The 23,179-nt window shown below is 38.8% G+C and overlaps 1 protein-coding gene across 1 annotated transcript in view; it reads right to left on the bottom strand.

The window, feature by feature from the left end:
- tmtops2b (teleost multiple tissue opsin 2b) overlaps positions 1-23,179 on the bottom strand; it is a 130,726-nt gene that overhangs the window by 42,215 nt on the left and 65,332 nt on the right. The gene's annotated exons all lie outside the window — the stretch shown is intronic.

Here is a 23,179-nt window from a genome sequence, read left to right as displayed (position 1 = left end):
TGTTCGTAGCTTTGTCCTCGGAGGTTGGAGGAGGTTAGCCTGTCCGGAGCGGAGTTGTCGTGTGTCTTGTTAAATAAAACCTCTGCCTTGTTTTTAATGAACACTTAGGCCAGGGGTCGGCAACCCACGGCTCTAGAGCCGCATACGGCTCTTTAGTGCCGCCCTAGTGGCTCTGTGGAGCTTTTTCAAAAATGCATGAAAAAATGGAAAAAGATGAGGGGGAAAAAAACATTTTTTGTTTTAATATGGTTTCTGTAGGAGGACAAACATGACACAAACCTCCCTAATTGTTATAAAGCACACTGTTTATATTAAACATGCTTCACTGATTCGAGTATTTGGCGAGCGCCGTTTTGTCCTACTAATTTTGGCGGTCCTTGAACTCACCGTAGTTTGTTTACATGTATAACTTTCTCCGACTTTCTAGGACGTGTTTTATGCCACTTTTTTTTCTGTCTCATTTTGTCCACCAGACTTTTAACGTTGTACATGAATGCACAAAGGTGAGTTTTGTTGATGTTATTGACTTGTGTGGAGTGCTAATCAGACATATTTGGTCACTGCATGACTGCAAGCTAATCGATGCTAACATGCTATTTAGGCTAGCTATATGTACATATTGCATCATTATGCCTCATCTGTAGTTATATTTGAGGTCATTTAGTTTCCTTTAAGTCATCTTAATTCAATTTATATCTAATGACACACTATCTGTATGTAATATGGCTTTTAATTTTTTGCGGCTCCAGCCAGATTTGTTTTTGTATTTTTGGTCCAATATGGCTCTTTCAACATTTTGGGTTGCCGACCCCTGACTTAGGCCTACTATGCTACTGTATTTTAATGTTGCTCGTTATGGTGGTACTTGGAGAGCCAAGTGTTTTCTCGAGGTGGCACTTGGTGAAAAAAGTTTGAGAAGCGATGATGTGGAGAATCTTTGCTAAAGTGGAAGACGGATGAAAAAGCCAACAGCAACAGCACAAAGCACGTTATGATGCTAACGCTCCAAAGGGACTTGAACACTTAGTTGCAGTCCAAACTTTTGTTGAATCATCAACACACACTTTCAAAATGTCTGAAGAAGCGCCCTGTCATTCATTTATTGACATTTTATATGCGCTTACGGATCGCATATAGCAGGGGTGTCCAAGCTTTTTACACTGAGGGCCGTACACGGAAAAATTAAAGCCTGCGGGGGCCATTTTGATAGTTTTCATTTTCAAATCATAACAAAATATATGGATTTTGTTTTTGTTTTTTACCTTTAAGGCTCCCGGGGACCGTAAAGGGTCTAAGTCATTAAAATGTTAAAAACAAGTCAAATTATTATTTTTTTTTTATTATTTAACGCGTACAGTAAATCTCTACAGTATATCAACTTTAGGTTGATATAAAATTTTAAAAAACCAAAAAGGTTTTATGCCTTTTCTGTCAAGACAACTTTGTTTTTTATGATAAAACTGAAATATGCAGTATTTCCCCCACTGCCCAAAACATTCAGAAAGCAATGTTTGATGTGAAGTAATTAGAGCCTTAAAAACATCAATAATGCAAGACACGTTGATATTAATTCATTGTTATTTTTGAGTAATCACAGTGAAAAGATAAATAAAATCCCATTAAATATATTTAGGATACAAAAGGTGCCCCACTCATAAAGTGATACATTTGTATAGGTTTTTTTTTAACTTTCAACACTTAAGTTACAAGATCAACTTCAGATATATCTGTCCATTTTACGTTTGAACTATTATTTTGTTTGTTTTATGCTCTTTTGTCAAAGAAAACGTTGATGTTTTTGCATGGCAACCACACAATATATGCAATATTTTCCACATAAAACATTTTAAAGTGAAATATTTGAAATAATTGGAGCCTTGAATAGGTCAATAATTCATTATAACATTGTTTTTTTGGGTTTTTTTTTTAGCAATGGCAAAAAAAGAAAAATAATGAAAGACAAAAGAAAAAAAAAACAGTCTGCATGGCAGCTTTGTGTCAACATTGCAACTTTTTCTAGTTAGATTTCACCTCATTCTACTTTTTTTTTATGTTTATTTTATATTTTTGCAATAGCATTTCCAGAATGTGTGGCGGGCCGCTAAACAATTAGCTGCGGGCCGCAAACTTTGGCATATAGGAAGGGGCGGCCTCGGTCAAGTATCCCTAAAGCCTGGTCATGTGCACCAAATGTGGAAAAAAAGCAAAACAAATCTAATTCACTTGTTTGCTTCACTTTTGAAAAAGGAGCCTTCACATCAAAAAGGACAGCTGTAAAAAAGAGTAGGCTTCACTACACATCTTAAAACAAAACTAATCAAATTGGCTAACCTATGATGTTGTTAAAATGTGAGTCTAATGCAGACCTGGGCAAATTAAGGCCCCGGGGGCCACATGCGGCCCGTTAAGCTTTTCAATCTGGCTCGCCGGACATTCCCAAATAATTTTTTTAGATCTTTAAAAAGGAAAGTGTAGCTGCCATTATGATGTGCAGTGATGTTTTCTAATGACCGTAAGTCTTCAACTTTACAAAGTATTTCAATGCTTGTAATCTGCGCTTTTGCATGATATACTAGTTACTATGGTAATCGAATTAGTTACTATGGTCATCTATTTAGTTACTATGGTAATCTAAGTCAGAGCAGCTCAGACGAGGCACCAAGCAGTGTGGGTGGGGAGCGTTTCCACAGAGTGTTTCCAGAGCGGCCAGCCTGAAATGCGGGTGTCAGGGGCAGATTTTTACAACAAAGTTCTAAAGCTTAGTGATTTATCAGATGTATCAGATTATAGGTGGGTTTTTTTTTTTTTTACACTTTGCGTTCATATTTCGCTGTGTTTGTTGCATTTTTGTTGCGTTTCACTTGATTGTAAAATATGTCGATCGAAAGTGGGCGTGACGTTCATATTTTGTCAATATTCAGTGTTTTATCCTTCATAGAAAAACTCAAAATTCCATTCCATTTTTTAAGGCGGTCTGTCATAACGTTTTTAGCATTCAATCAGACATTATTGTGAGGTTTTGTATTAGTGTTCCTAAAAATAGATATACCGGCCCCCAGACACATTTTTTCCTCTAAATTTGGCCCCTGAGTCAAAATAATTGCCCAGGCCTGGTCTAATGGGTGAAAAATACTGTACCTTAATGCAGTGTTTTTATTTTTATTTTTGATTTTTTTGTCCTGTCCAGCTTCTCAGGCAACTCAGTGGCCTAGTGGTTAGAGTGTCCGCCCTGAGATCGGTAGGTTGTGAGTTCAAACCCCAGCTGAGTCATACCAAAGACTATAAAAATAGGACCCATTACTTCCCTGCTTGGCACTCAGCATCAAGGGTTGGAATTGGGGGTTAAATCACCAAAATGATTCCCGGGCGCGGCCACCGCTGCTGCCCACTGCTCCCCTCACCTCCCAGGGAGTGATCAAGGGTGATGGGTCAAATGCAGAGAATAATTTCACCACACCTAGTGTGTGTGTGACAATCATTGGTACTTTAACTTTAATATAGTTGATGTAGATGCCCATATCGGCTGTACAAATTTACTTGACAAAGGAGAAGTGTGGGATACTTCTCCTGTTGCCTTATTTGTATTTGACTTTATTAAATGTATTTATATTATCATTTGGTGCAGCCGGGCCGGAGCAGGAGGGGATAGAAAAAGAAAAAAAAGAAGACAGAGGTGTCGTAATCCGTGGTCGGATCATGTTTTGTTTGGTTATGTTCTGTTAGTTTTGGACTTCCTTAGTTGTTTTGTGCACTTCGGGGGTTTGTTTTGGTCACCATGGGTATGAATTGGTTTCACCTGCCTCTGATTAGTGTTCGGCACGTTCACCTGCTGTTGAGCACTAATCAGAGAGCTATACTAGAGTTCAAAAGTTTGGGGTCACCCAAACAATTTTGTGGAATAGCCTTCATTTCTAAGAACAAGAATAGACTGTCGAGTTTCAGATGAAAGTTCTCTTTTTCTGTGTGATGCTCCAGAAACTCAATCTGCTCAAAGGAAGATCAGTTTCGTAGCTTCTGTAACGAGCTAAACTGTTTTCAGATGTGTGAACATGATTGCACAAGGGTTTTCTAATCATCAATTAGCCTTCTGAGCCAATGAGCAAACACACTGTACCATTAGAACACTGGAGTGATAGTTGCTGGAAATGGGCCTCTATACACCTATGTAGATATTGCACCAAAAACCAGACATTTGCAGCTAGAATAGTCATTTACCACATTAGCAATGTATAGAGTGTATTTCTTTAAAGTTAAGACTAGTTTAAAGTTATCTTCATTGAAAAGTACAGTGCTTTTCCTTCAAAAATAAGGACATTTCAATGTGACCCCAAACTTTTGAACGGTAGTGTATTTATTCACGTTGCTCGCCACACTCGGGCCGGCTTCCTTCTGTCACGTAGGGGTCGCATCTTTATGCGGGATCGTTCCTCCAGATGCAACACGGACACTCCGGACGAAAACGTGAAGGTAGGATATGATTTATTAATCATAAATAATACACCGTACCAAAAAGACAGAAACAAACAAAAGAAAAGCGTGCCGAACGCACGGGAAGCTAAGGCAACAACTTAGCACAGGAATCGAGAACATGAATAAACCAACGTAACAATAGCATACCGCAAACAAGGAAGCCATCTGGAGGAACGATCCCGCATGAAGATGCGACCCCTACGTGACAGAAGGAAGCCAGCCCGAGTCTGAATAGTGCTCAACAGCAGGTGAACGTGCCGAACACTAATCAGAGGCAGGTGAAACCAATTCGTACCCATGGTGACCAAAAACAAACCCCCGAAGTGCACAAAACAACTAAGGAAGTCCAAAACTAACAGAACATAACTAAACAAAAGATGATCCGACCACAGATCATGACACGAGGGGGACATTGTGGGGACAAGAGAGACAACAACAACAAACACAACAATAACAACAACAACAACAATAGAACAACATCAGCAAATAGGATATGTACAAATATGATAGTAAAAGTGATAGCAAAGAAGCAGCTAGTAAAATAAATAATAATACAGAAATGACAATGAGCATTATTACACTACAAATGGAGCAATACAAATACCAATAGAAATCGCACTATTGATAATGAATAATAACAATAATTTACCTCAATCGTCAACAATGCAATTGTTCAAATGCAACAATACATATATGTAATGATAACTTGAAATAAAGAAGAAAGCAGATACATGGAGGGGAAGAAAGAGAAGCCAACTATATTAACCTTGTAGATTGTTATAGTAAAAATAGGTTAAGCTTTGTCAGTGTGCCGTGTGTTACCCGGTTTCCCCTAGGGTAACAACGTTAATATATGTTTGATGAAACGTGATTATATGCATGAGTGTATGTATGTATATGTACTTGTATATGTACACAATATTTGTATGTATGTTTGTACAGTGAATGTATATGTACAGTATGTGTATATGTATGTGTTTGTACAGTGAATGTATATGTACAGTATGTGTATGTGTTTGTACAGTGAATGTATATGTACATGTATGTGTATATGGGTGTTTGTACAGTGAATGTATATGTACATGTATGTGTATATGTATGTGTTTGTACAGTGAATGTATATGTACAGTATGTGTATATGTACGTTTGTACAGTGAATGTACATGTACAGTATGTGTATATGTATGTTTGTACGGTGTATGTACAGGTATATGTACAGTATGTGTATATATATGTGTTGCACCCTTAAAATGACCAAACGCCGTCTCTTCGGTGCAATATTTATTCAAGAAGCCCACGGTTCATAATACAGGCATTTTCTGATATCCCTCTTTTTCCCGCTCACTGTTTCACTTCCTGTTTTCTTCTCGAGCATGTGTATTACACACATAACCTAGGAAATGACGCAGCTCCCCTTCCAAAATACTCATAACTAATCATACACGGAGATTTATGATTAGTTATGTATATACTGTATTTGTGTATGTATGTAGGTACCTATGTATGTATGTATGAACAACTGTGTATGTGAGTATATATGTGGATTTGTATGTACAATATACTTGACTCCCAGTGTGTGCGGGAGCCAGAGTATGGGGGTACCAGGATGACAGGGGACGCAAAACAACAATAACAATAAAATACCGAAATAAACTGCAACAAAAAACAGTGCAAATAACAGTGCAATACATTTTAAAGGTGCAATATACACATAACATATTTCATATAGTCGACAGTATTACCGTTTTTCTAAAAAAAATATATTTTCATAACATGGTCACTACTGCCTAGTTTCTATTGTTATACATTCTTATTTTTACTGTTGTATTTTTATTCTTATTGTTACTTTTTAAAAAAAAATCTTTTTGTTATAATTTCTTTTTTTTCCCCATCTCAATCTGTACACTGCTGCTGGAATTGTTTTTTTCCTGAGGGAACTCTCCTGACGGAATCAATAAAGTACTATCTATCTATCTATCTATCTATCTATCTATCTATCTATCTATCTATCTATCTATCTATCTATCTATCTATCTATCTATCCATCCATCCATCTATCTATCTATCTATCTATCTATCTATCTATCTATCTATCTATCTATCTATCTATCTATCTATCTATCTATCTATCTATCTATCTATCTATCTATCTATCTATCTATCTATCTATCTATCTATCTATCTATCTATCTATCTATCTATCTATCTATCTATCTATCTATCTATCTATCTATCTATCTATCTATCTATCTATCTATCTATCCATCCATCCATCCATCCATCCATCCATCCATCCATCCACCCACCCACCCACCCATCCATCCATCCATCCATCCATCCATCCATCCATCCATCCATCCATCCATCCAGAGGCCAAAGGTATAGATGTGTGTGTCTAAGTTAAAGGAAACGGCAGGCTGTCTTCTTTTAATAGTTTTATTACAATATTTGGCAAGCTAGGTAATGTTTGCTGTGGTCTGGAACAACATGGCACACAAACAACTATCAGAAATGCAGCCAATATTACATACAGATAATGTGTCATGAGACATGCACAACTAAATTGTATAAAAAGAGGATAAAAGTAAAATAAATTAAATGAGCTCAAATATACCTACAAATGAGGCATAATGACGCAATAGCCTAGATAGCATGTTAGCATTGATTAGCTTGCAGTCATGCAGTGACCAAATATGCCTGATTAGCACTCCAACAAGTCAATAACATCAACAGAGCTCACCTTTGTGCATTCCCGCACAGCATAAAACTTTTGGTGGACAAAATGAGACAAAGAAGGAGTGGAAGATTAAACTGTTGCGTCACAGTCCCCACTGTGGTGAGTTCAAGAATCGCCGAAATTAGTAGGACAAAACGATGTTCACCAAATACTGTCATCAGTGAAGCATACACACAAACATATGAAACAGTGGGCTTTCTAACGATTAGAAAGGTTTGTGTCATGTTTGTCCTCAAACAAAAAACATTGTAAAACAAAAAATTCATCGCCCCCCCCCATCTTTTTCCATTTTCAATCCTTTTTTAAAAATGCTCCAGGGAGCCACTAGGGCGGCGCTAAAAAGCTGCATGCGGCTCGAGAGCCGAAGGTTGCTGACCCCCGCCTTAAAGCTAGCTACCACGTTACTGAACTCGTAGCGAAGTCAAAAAAGTTGCATACTAGCTATGTGCACATGGACACATTTAATCGGAATAAAAGCCTAACCGGAATAAAAATGCTTCATGTAAACACGCCATTCGGAATATTCTACCCCGATCACACACGTCCGGATCAAAATTTAATTCCGATCGAGACGGGTGGTTTATGCCGAAAGTCATTCGGGTTGTAGCACATGAAAACACATCTTCCGAAATTCGGGTCCGAATAAACCCTGTCAGCTATACTTTTGTGGTGGAGCAGGGACTAAATTTAAAAGTCTCGGAATGAAGCGATTTTCTTGCTGCTATTTCACCCCATTCAACGTGTACAGAAGTAGCGTTATATACTGTTGAGTTTGTTGCTTTAAAACGAGACTGGCAATAACAAAAGTGGAGTGTCATGTGACGATGTAACCATAAAAGAAGGCATCCAGTTGAACAACAAGCTGTTTTATTCACGGCATTACAGCTACTCTAAGTGTTAACTGCTAGCCTCAGGCACATACATAGAATGTCGTAACATGAAGATGCACACACAACATACAAAGCACAGAACAGCTCCATTTTAAAAAGAGAGGTAAAACAAAAGTAGTGAACATGAAGAAAACATAAATAAATACCGTGGTAACGCCGTACAAGCAGAAATGCACAAAGCCATGTTTGTTCACAGTGGAAGTCACTGCTTATTCAGCACCTGCAGTAAGCAAACTTGTCCACAAGATGGCGCCATAGCGCAAATAATAACACCTCTCCATTTATGTCAGGTTCTGCACATGTCAAAGTAAAGTATTCCGATTTAAGGTGTGATGCATGAAATTGCGTGTTATAATCAGATCATTTTTTCAGAGTCCATCATTCTAATTCGAATGAGGATCAGATGAAATTAATTTTGCCCGTGTACACGTGGCTACTGTGGCAGACACAATAAGACTTCTCGTCTGCAAAACCGTTGTGAGATGCTTGGACCTAAAGAAAGAGTCCCTCTCTCAGAAAACCCAATTTCCAGACGTACAGTAGGTGAATAAATGGTGTGCACTTATTTATTTATTTTAATAGGGCCGCATTATGCAAAACCAACTTCTTTTTTTTTACCTATTTCTACCTGCTATTGTGTATTTGGGATCTGCATAAGTCCCGAAAATGTGTGCGCGTCCGCCATTGTAGTCAATAAGCTCCTTCTTGTTGCGGGGGCATTTATCCTACGCTGTTGCCATTTCCAATCCAAAGTAGTGTATAGTTCTAAATTATATCTTTCAGTAGAATCGCCATGGAAGCGCTAACAACTACGACAAAAATGGCGGGGAGAAGACGCAGTCGAAGTGGGGGCACGTAAATAAGACCGCCCACAAAGTGGTGGATTCTGAGGAGACAGTCAGAAAGCGGCTTGTGTTAGAATAATTGTATCTAAGTTATCACAAAACTTTGTGTTTCAATGAGTTCCCGGCGAGCAGACAAAAGCTGTCTTTGAACCTACCAAGAAGAAGGCTTGTAAAACTCCACTGTGTAGGATGGGAAGCAACATGAAGGTGTTCTGTTTTTTTCATGTACTGTAATCAACAGAAAGATATTGTCTTGACCCAAGGACTACCAATCGAAGAGGAAGCAGGACCTGACTCCCCTACAGGGACCTCTTCTTTGAACTGTTCTACGACCTTTTCTGTGAACTGTTTTATGACCTTTTCTTTGAATTGTTCTGTAACCAAAGCCGATGGCTGTTTATGACCCCCTTAGAAACAGCTGTTGCCATGTAATCAGGGAAAGTCCAAATAAAAGAGGGGGCGTACAATCTTTCGCCAGAGCGTGTTGAGACACTGTACAAGGGTACAGTGTCATCCACATTGCACACGTTTTCGTAGATCAGCTTTGCGTGCGCTATCAAGTTTGCGTCATGGGTGTGCGCTGCGCTGGGCGCACCCCCAGGAGCGTGCCAGGTGCGTGCCAGTCCGGCTACAATCAACGCACCTGTCGCTGATGAGAAGCCCTGCCTTCATAAGGCAGCACAACCTGCTATCCTGGGCCAGAACGTAACAACCTGTTCCTGTACAGTAAGCCGAATATCTAGCTCTATGCACTCTTGCTCTCTGTGTGTTTTCTCCCCTGCTGTGTTCATTTGTCTCGTGTCCTCCTTGTCGACTTTTCAGCAGCATACCTCTGTTCCCGCGTCACGAGCAGTGTGTCTCGTCTCCCCGTATTCCCTCTGCTTCCTTGGCTGCCTCTTGGGTCTCGACCTCCCGCCTGGACACTGACTTCTGACGCCTCGACTTCCTGCCTGTTCACTGGACCTTCAGCCTGCCCTTCCCCTCTTGGACTTCCGCCTCTCGCTCAACACTCCCGGTAACACTCAGCAGTTAAATCCTACACATGGATTATTTACACACTCCATTCTATTGTGTGTGTATATATATATATTAGGGCTGTAAATCTATGGGTGTCCCACGATTCGATTCAATATCGATTCTTGGGGTCACGATTCGATTCAAAATCGATTTTTTTTTTTCAATTCAACACGATTCTCGATTCAAAAACGATTTTTTTTCCCGATTCAAAAGGATTCTCTATTCATTCAATACATAGATTTCAGCAGGATCTACCCCAGTCTGCTGACATGCAAGCAGAGTAGTAGATTTTTTGTAAAAAGCTTTTACAATTGTAAAGGAGAATGTTTTATCAACTGATTGCAATAATGTAAATTTTTTTAACTATTAAATGAACCAAAAATATGACTTATTTTATCTTTGTGAAAATATTGGACACAGTGTGTTGTCAAGCTTATGAGATGCGATGCAAGTGTTTTTTTTTTTTTTTTTTATAAATGTCTATCGATAATGTCAATGAGGGATTTTTAATCACTGCTATGTTGAAATTGTAACTAATATTGATACCGTTGTTGATAATATTAATTTTTGTTTCACTACTTTTGGTTTGTTCTGTGTCGTGTTTGTGTCTCCTCTCAATTGCTCTGTTTATTGCAGTTCTGAGTGTTGCTGGGTCGGGTTTGGTTTTGGAATTGGATTGCATTGTTATGCTATTGCTGTGTATTGTTTTGTTGGATTGATTAATTAAAAAAATAAATAAATGAAAAGGAAAAAAAAAAATAAAAAAATGAATTTAAAAAAAAAAAAAAAGATTTTTTAAAAATGAGAATAGATTCTGAATCGCACAAGATGAGAATCGCGATTCAAATTTGAATCGATTTTTTCCCACACCCCTAATATATATATTATAATAAATAGAGCTAAAACGACGTCCCTCCTGTCTGTGCACGTGTTTTAGTAAATCAGGCCCTGGGTGAGCAGAAATATGAACAATTATAAAATACTTTTTCTTGATTCTTTGACGAGAACGACGACATGTTGGCAATCCAGGCTAACGGGTTTCATTTTTCGAATGTTCTACTTGGAACGTGCCTTGTGATCTTTTCAATTAAAAAAATGTGCCTCGGTTCAAAAGAGGTGGAAAAAAACACTGCCTTGTTGTTCCTGACAAACAACACCTAATATTCAAGTCACAACGGCCATTTTTAAAGCTATTACCGTCTTATTATTTGATTATCAGCGCAGATTATTGTAAGCATGGCAATTGAATTGGGACACATTTGACAGTGCATTTCTTTGGTGACCTTTAAAAATGACCACAGATGTTGAAGAAGACATTAAGGCAAACAAAAAGTTGGGCTTCGCTGGGCTGTAACCTTTACATGAAGACATTTGCATGTCTCCTTTGGCCTGGCGCTTGCAACCGGTTTCTGTTCTTAGACATTCCGATGCACTTTGCAACTCTCATGTGTGGAAAAAAAATCAAGATGTTTCTCGCAGCACAGCACTCCTGTCATACAAAGGATCTTTGTCTAGTGCAGGGGTGTCCAAACTTTTGTACTCTGGGGGCCGCATTGGGCTAGAAAAATGTGGCTCTTTTAAAAAGCTGACTGCATGTAATATACACTATATTGCCAAAAGTATTTGGCCACCTGCCTTGATTCACATATGAACTCGAAGTGCCATCCCATTCCTATTCAATATGATGTCGGTCCACCTTTTGCAGCTATTACAGCTTCAACTCTTCTGGGAAGGCTGTCCACAAGGTTGCGTTTATAGGAATTTTACACCATTCTTCCAAAAGTGCATTGGTGAGGTCACACACTGATGTTGGTCGAGAAGGCCTGGCTCTCAGTCTCCGTTCTAATTCATCCCAAAGGTGTTCTATCGGGTTCAGGTCAGTCAAGGTCATCCACGTCAAACTCTGTCATGCATGTCTTTATGGACCTTGTCATGTTGGAAGAGGAAGGGGCCCGCTCCAATCTGTTCCCACAAGGTGGGGAAGCATGGAATTGTCCAAAATGTTTTGGTATCCTGGAGCATTCAAAGTTCCTTTCACTGGAACAAAGGGGCCAAACCCAGCTCTTGAAAAACAACCCCCACACCATAATTCTGATCATTTGGATTGGTGGCCAAATACTTTTGACGATACAGTGTAACATTAGGCCCTTTTCCACCGAAAGTTCAGGAACTTTTTGTTCCTAGAATCTCTGGTTCCTGTAGAAATGTCTGGTTTGTGTTTCCACCGCATTTCACAGTCCGGGGTAGTTTATACAAATCAAGCTGTGGACGTATGAAGGAGTGGTTTAGTTCAACTTTAGTATATTTCTACACTGATACCATGTAAATAAACAGGTTATAGTTCTTTTACTAAAAAATAAGTAATTAAACTACAAAGCCATCATATACAAAATGATATGATTTATAAAATAAAGTGTACCGAGTTGGTCATAAAAAGTCAGGCTTTTGTCCGCAATGTCCAACAGTCAAAAAGTCGTCTTCTCTGTATATAATGAATTCATGAGGGTCAGGCGATTCCTTATGGTCCATTTCAGCTGTAAATAAGAATATGTAAAGAATAAACGTCAGTCTTTATCTCACGCTGACAACACGAACACGTCGAATTTAGCAATAGCTCGTTAGCATTAGCATTCTGTTCACTCGGGTTGAGGCTAATGCTAGCGTCACTGACTACTTTTACAACATGTAATCAAGATTCAAGATTCAAGATGCTTTTTTATTGTCCGTTCTTTATCATGTACAAGACACATAAGAACTGAAATTGTATTTTTGGCACAGTCCCACTAAGAGCAGACATACGTTACAGGGAGACAAGACGGGACCGCCAACGGATCAGCCACTTATGGCGCTCAGTAAAAAAGGTGGGAAAAAGGTGATATTGGGAAAGGGGGGAAGAGTAATAAATATCAGTCTAAGGCTGGACCCTCGGGAGGGGGTCCAGACTGAGTCCAAGGGAAAAAAACTCACATAGCATAGCACACATGAACATGGTACATATAATCACAACAACTCGCAACAGAGGGGGGGGGATTTGGGGCCCTGGAGGCCGGCCTGCTGCTATAAAGCGCTACTAGCCATCCATAACCACGGAATTAAGCAGTGGTGAAGGCGTTGGTTGAGGAAGGGGCGGGTGCGTGCATGTATGCCAAATTAACTTGGGTGTGGTGTTGAAATGTTTTTGTGGACTGGGGCCGATCTCCACGTTTGACACTAGGTGTTGTTGAGAAAAAGGGAGGTCAAAAGCGTCCATCGTTGAGGTGTCCTCGGGGATGTTTTTCAGAACAGCCTCTTCCTGATAGTGTCAAGACCATTCCAGGGAGTCAAATCGTAGATTAGGATGTTGTTTTCCTCGAGCAGTCAAAAACAATGACTTGCCTGCTCTATTTGTCCATGCTGGTTTCTCTCAAATTCAATTAAATTCTCCTTCTCAGCAAACTTCTCCATGATGTGATCCATCTTGCGATTCAGTTCAGAAATCGCCACAGTCTGTGTTCCCACAGCCCGGCCCAATCCTTCCATTGCGACGAACAGCCGTTGGGCTCCTTGAGTGGCTGCCATCGTCTTCCGAATTTGACGATACACCAGAGCAATGCCCAGCCCAATCAGCAGGTGCCCCGCGATCACGGTTCCAAATAGGTAGATGTTGTCGAAAAGACTTTGTCAATTGCGTCGAGAGTCCAGCTGATCATATCCATGTGTGATGTTTAGATTTGAGGACAGCGCAAAGAAAGAGGCTTCAATAAAGTAAACAGTTAATATTTGATGACATTTACCTACGTTCCACTCATGTACTGTCTCCTATATTTCACATTTATCCAACTAAGTCTGAGTAGTAAGCAGCTGAAGTCGCCACTTCGAGTCTGGCTTCATACTCCTCTGTAAATATGTTTAAAATAGTCCGTCCACTACTCGTAGCTTCGCGTATCGAAATTAAGTTTGTAAAAACTAGGGTTGTACGGTATACCGGTATTAGTATAGTACTGCGATACTAATGAATAATATTCGGTACTATACCGACTCTGAAAAGTACCGGTCCCGCACGCCCCCGCCACCCCGTCGTCGTCACGTCGTGTCATTGCTGGTTTTACGAGCAGCGGAGCATGTTCGGCAGCGCACAATCACGGAGTACTTACAAGCAGACACAGTGGGTAGACAGAAAAGGGAGAACGGACGCATTTTGGATTAAAAACTAAAGATAAAGGTGAAGTCATAACACTGAAACGCCCTCAGGAAAAGGTGCTTTAAGACATGGCTAGCTAGCTAGCGGCTATTGTCCATCCGCCGTCTGCAGTGTTTTAGCTACTTCTAAATCACTAATCCTGGTCTCCGTGGCGACAAATTAAAGTAAGTTTCTTACAAGTATCATCCCTGCAGGACGAGGAATAGCTAAACATGTTTCACTACACACCGTAGGTGAAAATGTAAACAAACGCCATTGCTGGATATACACCTAACATCCACTGTAATGATACCAAGTACAGGAGCGTATCTTGTCGATATTACTATGATTACGTCAATATTTTTTGGCATCACATCTTCTTTTGTTTGTTTAAAAGCTCAGGAAATATGTCCCTGGACACATGAGGACTTTGAATATGACCAATGTATGATCCTGTAACTACTTGGTATCGGATTGATACCCAAATGTGTGGTATCATCCAAAACTAATGTAAAGCATCCAAACAACAGAAGAATAAGTGATTATTACATTGTAACAGAAGTGTAGATAAAACATGTTAAAAGAGAACATAAGCAGATATTAACAGTAAATGAACAAGTAGATTGTTTATTAATTTTCTACCACTTGTCCTTAATAATTTTGACAAAATAATAGAATGGAAAATGACACAATATGTTACTGCATACGTCAGCAGCTAAATTAGGATAATTTGTTTGCTCACTTACTAATAAAAGACAAGTTGTCTCGTATGGTCACTATTTTATTTAAGGACAAAGTTGCGATAAGAAACATATGTTTAATGTACACTAAGATTTTATGTTAAAACAAAGCCAATAATGCATGTTTTTGTGGTCCCCTTTATTTAGAAAAGTATCGAAAAGTACCAAAAAATATCTAAATACTTTTGGTACCGGTATTGGTACCAAAATATTGGTATCGGGACGACACTAGTAAAAACTAATAAACAACAAAGAATTGCATATAATTTAAAGACTACTGCGTAGTAAAAAGACTCCAAGATAGTTCCACTGATCAATAAATAAGAAGCAATAAATAAATAAATAGCATTTTCGGACTAGTTCCTAAAAACAGCAGAGCACTGCTGTAATATAGAGGATCTTTGATAGTTTTTGCAGTAGATTCCTAAATACAGCACAGCACCTCTGTCACATAGAGAGGATATCTGACAAACAGTTTTCAAATGTTTCCTTAAACAAAAGTAGAGCACTCCAATCCTATAAAGCAGTGGTCCCCAACCACCGGGCTGCGGCCCGGTACCGGTCCGTGGACCGATTGGCACCGGGCCGCACAAGAAATAAATTTTAAAAAATAAAAAAATAAAAAAAGTTAAATTTTTAAATTTTTTATTAATTAACATAAAAACACAATAAAAACATTATATATGAATATAGATCAATACAGTCTGCAGGGATACAGTCCGTAAGCACACATGATTGTATTTCTTTATGACAAAAAATAAATAAAAAATAAACGGACTGTATCACTGCAGACTGTATTGATCGATATTGATATATAATGTATATCAGGGGTCACCAACCTTTTTGAAACCAAGAGCTACTTCTTGGGTACTGATTAATACGAAGGGCTACCAGTTTGATACACACTTAAATAAATTGCCAGAAATAGCCAATTTGCTCAATTTACCTTTAACTCTATGTTATTATTAATAATGAATGATATTTACACTTAATTGAATGGTTTAAAAGAGGAGAAAACACAAAAAAATGACAATTACATTTTGAAACATAGTTTATCTTCAATTTCGACTCTTTAAAATTCAAAATTCAACCGGAAAAAAAAGAAGAGAAAAACTAGCTAATTCGAATCTTTTTGAAAAAATTAAAAAGATAATTTATGGAACATCATTAGTAATTTTTCCTGATTAAGATTAATTTTAGAATTTTGATGACATGTTTTAAATAGGTTAAAATCCAATCTGCACTTTGTTAGAATATATAACAAATTGGACCAAGCTATATTTCTAACAAAGACAAATCATTATTTCTTCTAGATTTTCCAGAACAAAATTGTTTTTTTTTAAGAAATTCAAAAGACTTTGAAATAAGATTTAAATTTGATTCTACAGATTTTCTAGATTTGCCAGAATAATTTTTTTGAATTTTAATCATAATAAGTTTGAAGAAATATTTCACAAATATTCTTCGTCGAAAAAACAGAAGCTAAAATGAAGAATTAAATTAAAATGTTTTTATTATTCTTTACAATAAAATATAAATTTACTTGAACATTGATTTAAATTGTCAGGAAAGAAGAGGAAGGAATCTAAAAGGTAAAAAGGTATATGTGTTTAAAAATCCTAAAATTATTTTTAAGGTTGTATTTTTTCTCTAAAATTGTCTTTCTGAAAGTTATAAGAAGCAAAGTAAAAAAATAATGAATTTATTTAAACAAGTGAAGACCAAGTCTTTAAAATATTTTCTTGGATTTTCAAATTCTATTTGAGTTTTGTCTCTCTTAGAATTAAAAATTTCGAGCAAAGCGAGACCAGCTTGCTAGTAAATAAATAAAATTTAAAAATAGAGGCAGCTCACTGGTAAGTGCTGCTATTTGAGCTATTTTTAGAACAGACCAGCGGGCTACTCATCTGGTCCTTACGGGCTACCTGGTGCCCGCGGGCACCGCGTTGGTGACCCCTGATGTATATATTGTCTTTTCTATGTTGATTTAATCAAATAAAAAAATAATAAAAAATTATTTTTATTTAATTTAATTTTTTATTTATTTCTTGTGCGGCCCGGTACCAATCGGTCCACGGACCGGTACCGGGCAGAGGCCCGGTGGTTGGGGACCACTGGTATAGAAGCTCTTTGATAGAATGAGCTTTTACTGTCATTGCACATAAAGAATGACAATAGTGTTTTTGCAGCAGATTCATAAAAACAGCAGCGCACTCCTGTCATATAGAGGATCTTTGATAGTGTTTTTCCAGCCTTTTCTTAAAAACAGCAGCACAGTCTTGTTATATGGAGGATTAGAGATGTCCGATAAAATCGGGCTGCCGATATTATCGGCCGATAAATGCTTTAAAATGTAGTATCGGAAATTATCGGTATCGGTTTCAAAAAGTAAAATGTATGACTTTTTAAAACGCCGCTCTACGGAGTGGCACACGGACGTAGGGAGAAGTACAGAGCGCCGATAAACCTTAAAGGCATTGCCTTTGCGTGTCGGCCCAATCACATAATACCTACGGCTTTTCACACACACAAGTGAATGCCATGCATACTTGGTCAACAGCCATACAGGTCACACTGAGGGTAGCCGTATAAACAACTTTAACACTGTTACAAAACCCACACCAAACAAGAATGACAAACACATTTCGGGAGAACATCCGCACCGTAACACAACAAAACAACAAATACCCAGAACCCCTTGCAGCACTAACTCTTCCGGGACGCTACCCCCTACAATGCTGTCATATAGAGGATTGTTGATAGTGTTTTAACAGCAGATTACTAAAAACAGCAGCTTCTGTCATACAGGGAATCTTTAACAGTATTTTTACAGCAGATTCCTAAAATCAGTTGATGACTGCTTCCACCTGGATGATGTTTGATGAGCAGTTTTGGAGTGTTTCTTGCCAAGCGGTGTCAAGCGATGCGTCGTGGAAGCCGCAGGAGGTTGTAGTGATTTTAAAGATGCAGACGAACGAGGTAGCAGCGTGCAGTAAAAAGGGGTATTTATTAATTAAACAGGCAAAACAAAAAGCGAGAGCAGAAGGGAAGTGGTCCGAACGGCCAGACTATGAAAGAAACAAAAAAAAAATGCTGGAAGGCAGCAAAAAACACTTACTATGAAGGGGGAGCAGACGGCGTCCACAAAGTAGAGCGTACTACAGCTTGAGTTTGAGTTTGAGTTTGAGTTTATTTCGAACATGCAAGCATACAACATGATGCATCACAATTTCCAGTTTCTTTTCAACATGTTCGAAAAGGAGTAGGAAGAAGCAGAGCTTATTTAATCCTACCCCTTTTCTTTACATAACAGTTGCAAAACTTTTTGTTCACTTCCTGTTCACAATTTTTTCACAATAAACTCCATAAGTAATTACAATAAAAATAAATAAATAAATAATAGTAAGAATTTATTAATAATAATTGGTGAAGTAAGTCATATTTCATATGATGAGATAAGTAAGATTACTTTAAGAATGAATGAATGGATGGATGAAATAAATTGAGAATGTTTGTCATGGTTCTTCTTCTTTGTACTTTGTAAACACTTTAAGTTTGAAGAGTTTCTTGAAGTGAATCATATTAGTACATTGTTTGATTGCTTTGCTTAATCCATTACATCATTTAATTCCACATACTGATATACTGAAGGTCTTAAGTGTTGTACGTGCAAACAAATGTTTTAAATTACATTTTTCTCTAAGATTATATTTCTCCTCTTTTGTTGAGAAGAATTGTTGTATATTCTTGGGTAGCAGGTTATAGTTTGCTTTGTGCATAATTTTAGCTGTTTGCAAATTCACTATGTCGTGGAATTTCAGTATTTTTGATTCAATAAATAAAGGGTTTGTATGTTCACTATATCCAACATGATGTATTATTCTAACTGATCTTTTTTGTAACACCGTTAATGAATGAAGTGTACTTTTGTAATTATTTCCCCATATTTCTACACAGTAGCTCAGATATGGTAACACTAGTGAGCAGTAGAGAATATGAAGGGATTTTTGGTCTACAACATGTTTTGCTTTATTCATTATTGACGTGTTTCTTGCAACTTTATGTTGTATATTTTTTACGTGAGATTTCCAGTTCAATTTATCATCAATCATTATACCTAGAAATTTGGTTTCGTTTACTCTTTCAATTTCTATTCCGTCTATTTGTATTTGTGTTTGACTTTCTCTTCTACTGTTACCAAATAGCATTATTTTAGTTTTACTAAGATTCAACGATAGTCTGTTTTTGTCAAACCATCTTTTTAATTTGTTAATTTCTTCTGTTATTATTCGTATTATCTCCTGTGTGTTCTCTCCTGAACAAAACGCTGTTGTATCATCCGCAAATAATACTAACTTTAAATCTTTTGTAACTTTACAAATGTCATTTATATAGAGATTGAATAATTTAGGTCCTAGTATTGATCCCTGAGGTACACCACAGGATATATTTAGCGTTGTAGACGTGTGTTCGCCTAGCTTCACGTATTGTTTCCTGTTCGTTAGATAACTTCTTATCCAGCTTAGCATCAAAAAGGATTGTCGATCGTCACCCGTGAACAGAGAATAATGGTGTCGCAAGCTCAACTTAAATATTGCTAATCACAAACAGAAAACAGGTGAGGGGAAAACTGCCCGAAGGCTACAAAAAACACCAACACAACAGGAAGTGCCACCAAAATAAGAGGTCAGGAACTACCACGAAACACAGGAGAACACTAGCAAACGCAACATTAAGTGATAAATGGGTTATATTTGTATAGCGCTTTTCTACCTTCAAGGTACTCAAAGCACTTTGACAGTATTTCCACATTCACCCATTCACACACACATTCACACACTGATGGCGGGAGCTGCCATGCAAGGCGCTAACCAGCAGCCATCAGGAGCAAGGGTGAAGTGTCTTGCCCAAGGACACAACGGACGTGACTAGGAAGGTAGAAGGTGGGAATTGAACCCCAGTAACCAGCAACACTCCGATTGCTGGCACAGCCACTCTACCAACTTCGCCACGCCCTGACAGTTTCCTTAAAGGCCTACTGAAAGCCACTACTACCGACCACGCAGTCTGATAGTTTATATATCAATGATGAAATCTTAACATTGCAACACATGCCAATACGGCCGGGTTAACTTATAAAGTGCAATTTTAAATTTCCCGGGGAACTTCCGGTTGGAAACGTCTATGTATGATGACGTTTGCGTGTGACGTCAAGGGTTGAAGCAGACATTTTGGAATAGCACGGTCGCCGGCTTTAATCGTCTGTTTTCACCGCTAAATTCCACAGTGTTCTGGACATCCGTGTTGGTGAATCTTTTGCAATTTGTTCAATTAACAATGGAGACTGCAAAGAAGAAAGCTGTAGGTGGGATCGGTGTTTTAGCGGCTGGCTAAAGCAACACAACCACGAGGACTTTGAGTTATAGAACCTTTATTTAACCAGATAAGAAAACCCATTGAGATCAAGATCTCTTTCACAAGGGTGACCTGGCCAAGAGGTTAACAGCACATGTCACAGAGCAGTTTCAAAAATAATACATTAAGACATACATTTTAAAATACATAAGAGAACTGTAAAACAACAGAGATTTACATCTTTAAAGGCCTACTGAAATGAAATGTTTTAATTTAAACGGGGATAGCAGATCTATTCTATGTGTCATACTTGATCATTTCGCGATATTGCCATATTTTTGCTGAAAGGATTTAGTATAGAACAACGACGATAAAGATCGCAACTTTTGGTATCTGATAAAAAAAAGGCTTGCCCCTACCGGAAGTAGCGTGACGTAGTCAGTTGAACATATACGCAAAGTTCCCTATTGTTTACAATGATGGCCGCATGAAGTGAGAGAGATTCGGACCGAGAAAGCGACGATTTCCCCATTAATTTGAGCGAGGATGAAATATTTTGAAATGAGGAAAGTGCAAGTGAAGGACTAGTGGGGAGTTGAAGCTATTCAGATAGGGAAGATGCTGTGAGAGCCGGGGGTGACCTGATATTCAGCTGGGAATGACTACAACAGTAAATAAACACAAGACATATATATACTCTATTAGCCACAACACAAACAGGCTTATATTTAATATGCCACAAATTAATCCCGCATAAAAACACCTAGGTGTTTGTTATGCTAGCTCCTAGCTCCTAGCTCCTAGCTCCTAGCTCGAGCTAGTTATAGCTCGAGCGGGTAATATGGACGGGATCCTGTATATATAACCCGCCAATACAATTCAAACACCTGCATAACACACACACTCACTCAGCCCAAACAACCGTTCACCTAACCCAAGGTTCATAAAGCTTATATATTTAATCAAAGTTACGTACATGACACGCACGTACGGGCAAGCAATCAAATGTTTGGAAGCGAGCGGGTGGGACCTGATATTCAGCTGGGAATGACTACAACAGTAAATAAACACAAGACATATATATACTCTATTAGCCACAACACAACCAGGCTTATATTTAATATGCCACAAATTAATCCTAATGCTAGCTCCTAGCTCCTAGCTACTAGCTCGAGCTAGTTATAGCAAGCGATCAAATGTTTGGAAGCGCAGCTGTGTACTCACGTTATCGCAACTGTGTATCCAAATCAAAGTCCTCCTGGTAAGAGTCTCTGTTGTCCGAGTTCTTCCATCTTGACTGTATCTTTCGGGAATGTAAACAAAGAAGCGCCAGCTGTGTACGTGTTGTTGCTGACTTCCCTCGCAAAATAGACACTTCGCACCGACAACTTTCTTCTTTGCTTGCTCAGCTTCTTGCTCCATAATGCAATGAACAAATTGCAACAGATTCACCAACACAGATGTCCAGAATACTGTGGAATAATGAGATGAAAACAGAGCTATTTCGTATTGACTTCAATGGTGTCCGAATACTTCCGTTTCAATGATTGACGTCACGCGCATACGTCAACCCTCAGAGGCGTTTCGAACCGGAAGTTTAGCGGGAAATTTAAAATTGCACTTTATAAGTTAACCCGGCCGTATTGGCATGTGTTGCAATATTAAGATTTCATCATTGATATATAAACTATCAGACTGCGTGGTCGGTAGTAGAGGCTTTCAGTAGGCCTTTAAAGGCACTGTTGGATAGCAGACGCACTACCGTGAGTACAGCTTTGTCTTCCAAACATTTGATCGCTTGCCCGTACGTGCATGGCGCTATGTGCATGTCACGTACGTAACTTTGGGGAAATATATGTTTCTTGCCGACTCTGATGGCGGCCGGGGTGTCGTTGAAAGCTACAACGCCCGCCGCCGCGCCGCTGTCCTCACCTTGACTTCCTCCGTCTCCGGGCCGCCGACCGCATCGATGATCGGGTGAAGTCCTTCGATCGCTGGAACGCAGGTGAACACGGGTCGTGATGAGCAGATGAGAGCTGGCGTAGGTGGAGAGCTAATGTTTTTAGCATAGCTCTGTCGAGGTCCCATAGCTAAGTTAGCTCCAATGGCGTCGTTAGCAACAGCATTGCTAGGCTTCGCCAGGCGGTACAGCATTAACCGTGTGGTTACAGGTCCAGAGTTTGGTAGTATTGTTTATCTTCTGTCTATCCTTCCAGTCGGGGGCTTATTTCGTCTGTTTCTATATGCAGTTAAGCACGATGCTATCATGTTAGCTCTGTAGCTAAAGTGCTTCGCCGATGTATTGTCGTGGAGATAAAAGTCACTGTGAAAGTTCATTTTGCGTTCTCGACTCTAGGATATAGTATCCGAGGTGGTTTAAAATAAAAATCCGTGATCCACAATAGAAAAAGGAGAGAGTGTGGAATCCAATGAGCCAGCTTGTACCTAAGTTACGGTCAGAGCGAAAAAAGATACGTCCTGCACTGCACTCTAATCCTTCACTCTCACGTTCCTCATCCACAAATCAAATTAATGTGGTAATCGTCACTTTCTCGTTCCGAATCGCTCTCGCTGCTGGTGTAAACAATGTGCAAATGTGAGGGAGCCCTTCAACCTGTGACGTCACGCTACTTCCGGTACAGGCAAGGCTTTTTTTATCAGCGACCAAAAGTTGCTAACTTTATCGTCGATGTTCTCTACTAAATCTTATCAGCAAAAATATGGCAATATCGCGAAATGATCAAGTACGACACATAGAATGGATCTGCTATCCCCGTTTAAATAAGAACATTTAATTTCAGTAGGCCTTCAAACAACAGCAATGCACTCCAATTTATATAACGGCCCCTAAAAACAACAAAGTGCTGCTGTCAATAGAGGATCTGTAAGGATTGACATTTTAAAAAAAAAGTTTGCAGTTTTATTCGTTTATTTTTTTATCTCTACCTTAAGAGTTCCTTTGAGGA

This window comes from Entelurus aequoreus, linkage group LG14, assembly GCF_033978785.1.
Source record: "Entelurus aequoreus isolate RoL-2023_Sb linkage group LG14, RoL_Eaeq_v1.1, whole genome shotgun sequence".
Taxonomy (NCBI): Eukaryota; Metazoa; Chordata; class Actinopteri; order Syngnathiformes; family Syngnathidae; genus Entelurus; species Entelurus aequoreus.
The sequence above is the reverse complement of the archived record's forward strand: the minus strand, read 5'-3'. Positions and strand labels throughout refer to the sequence as shown.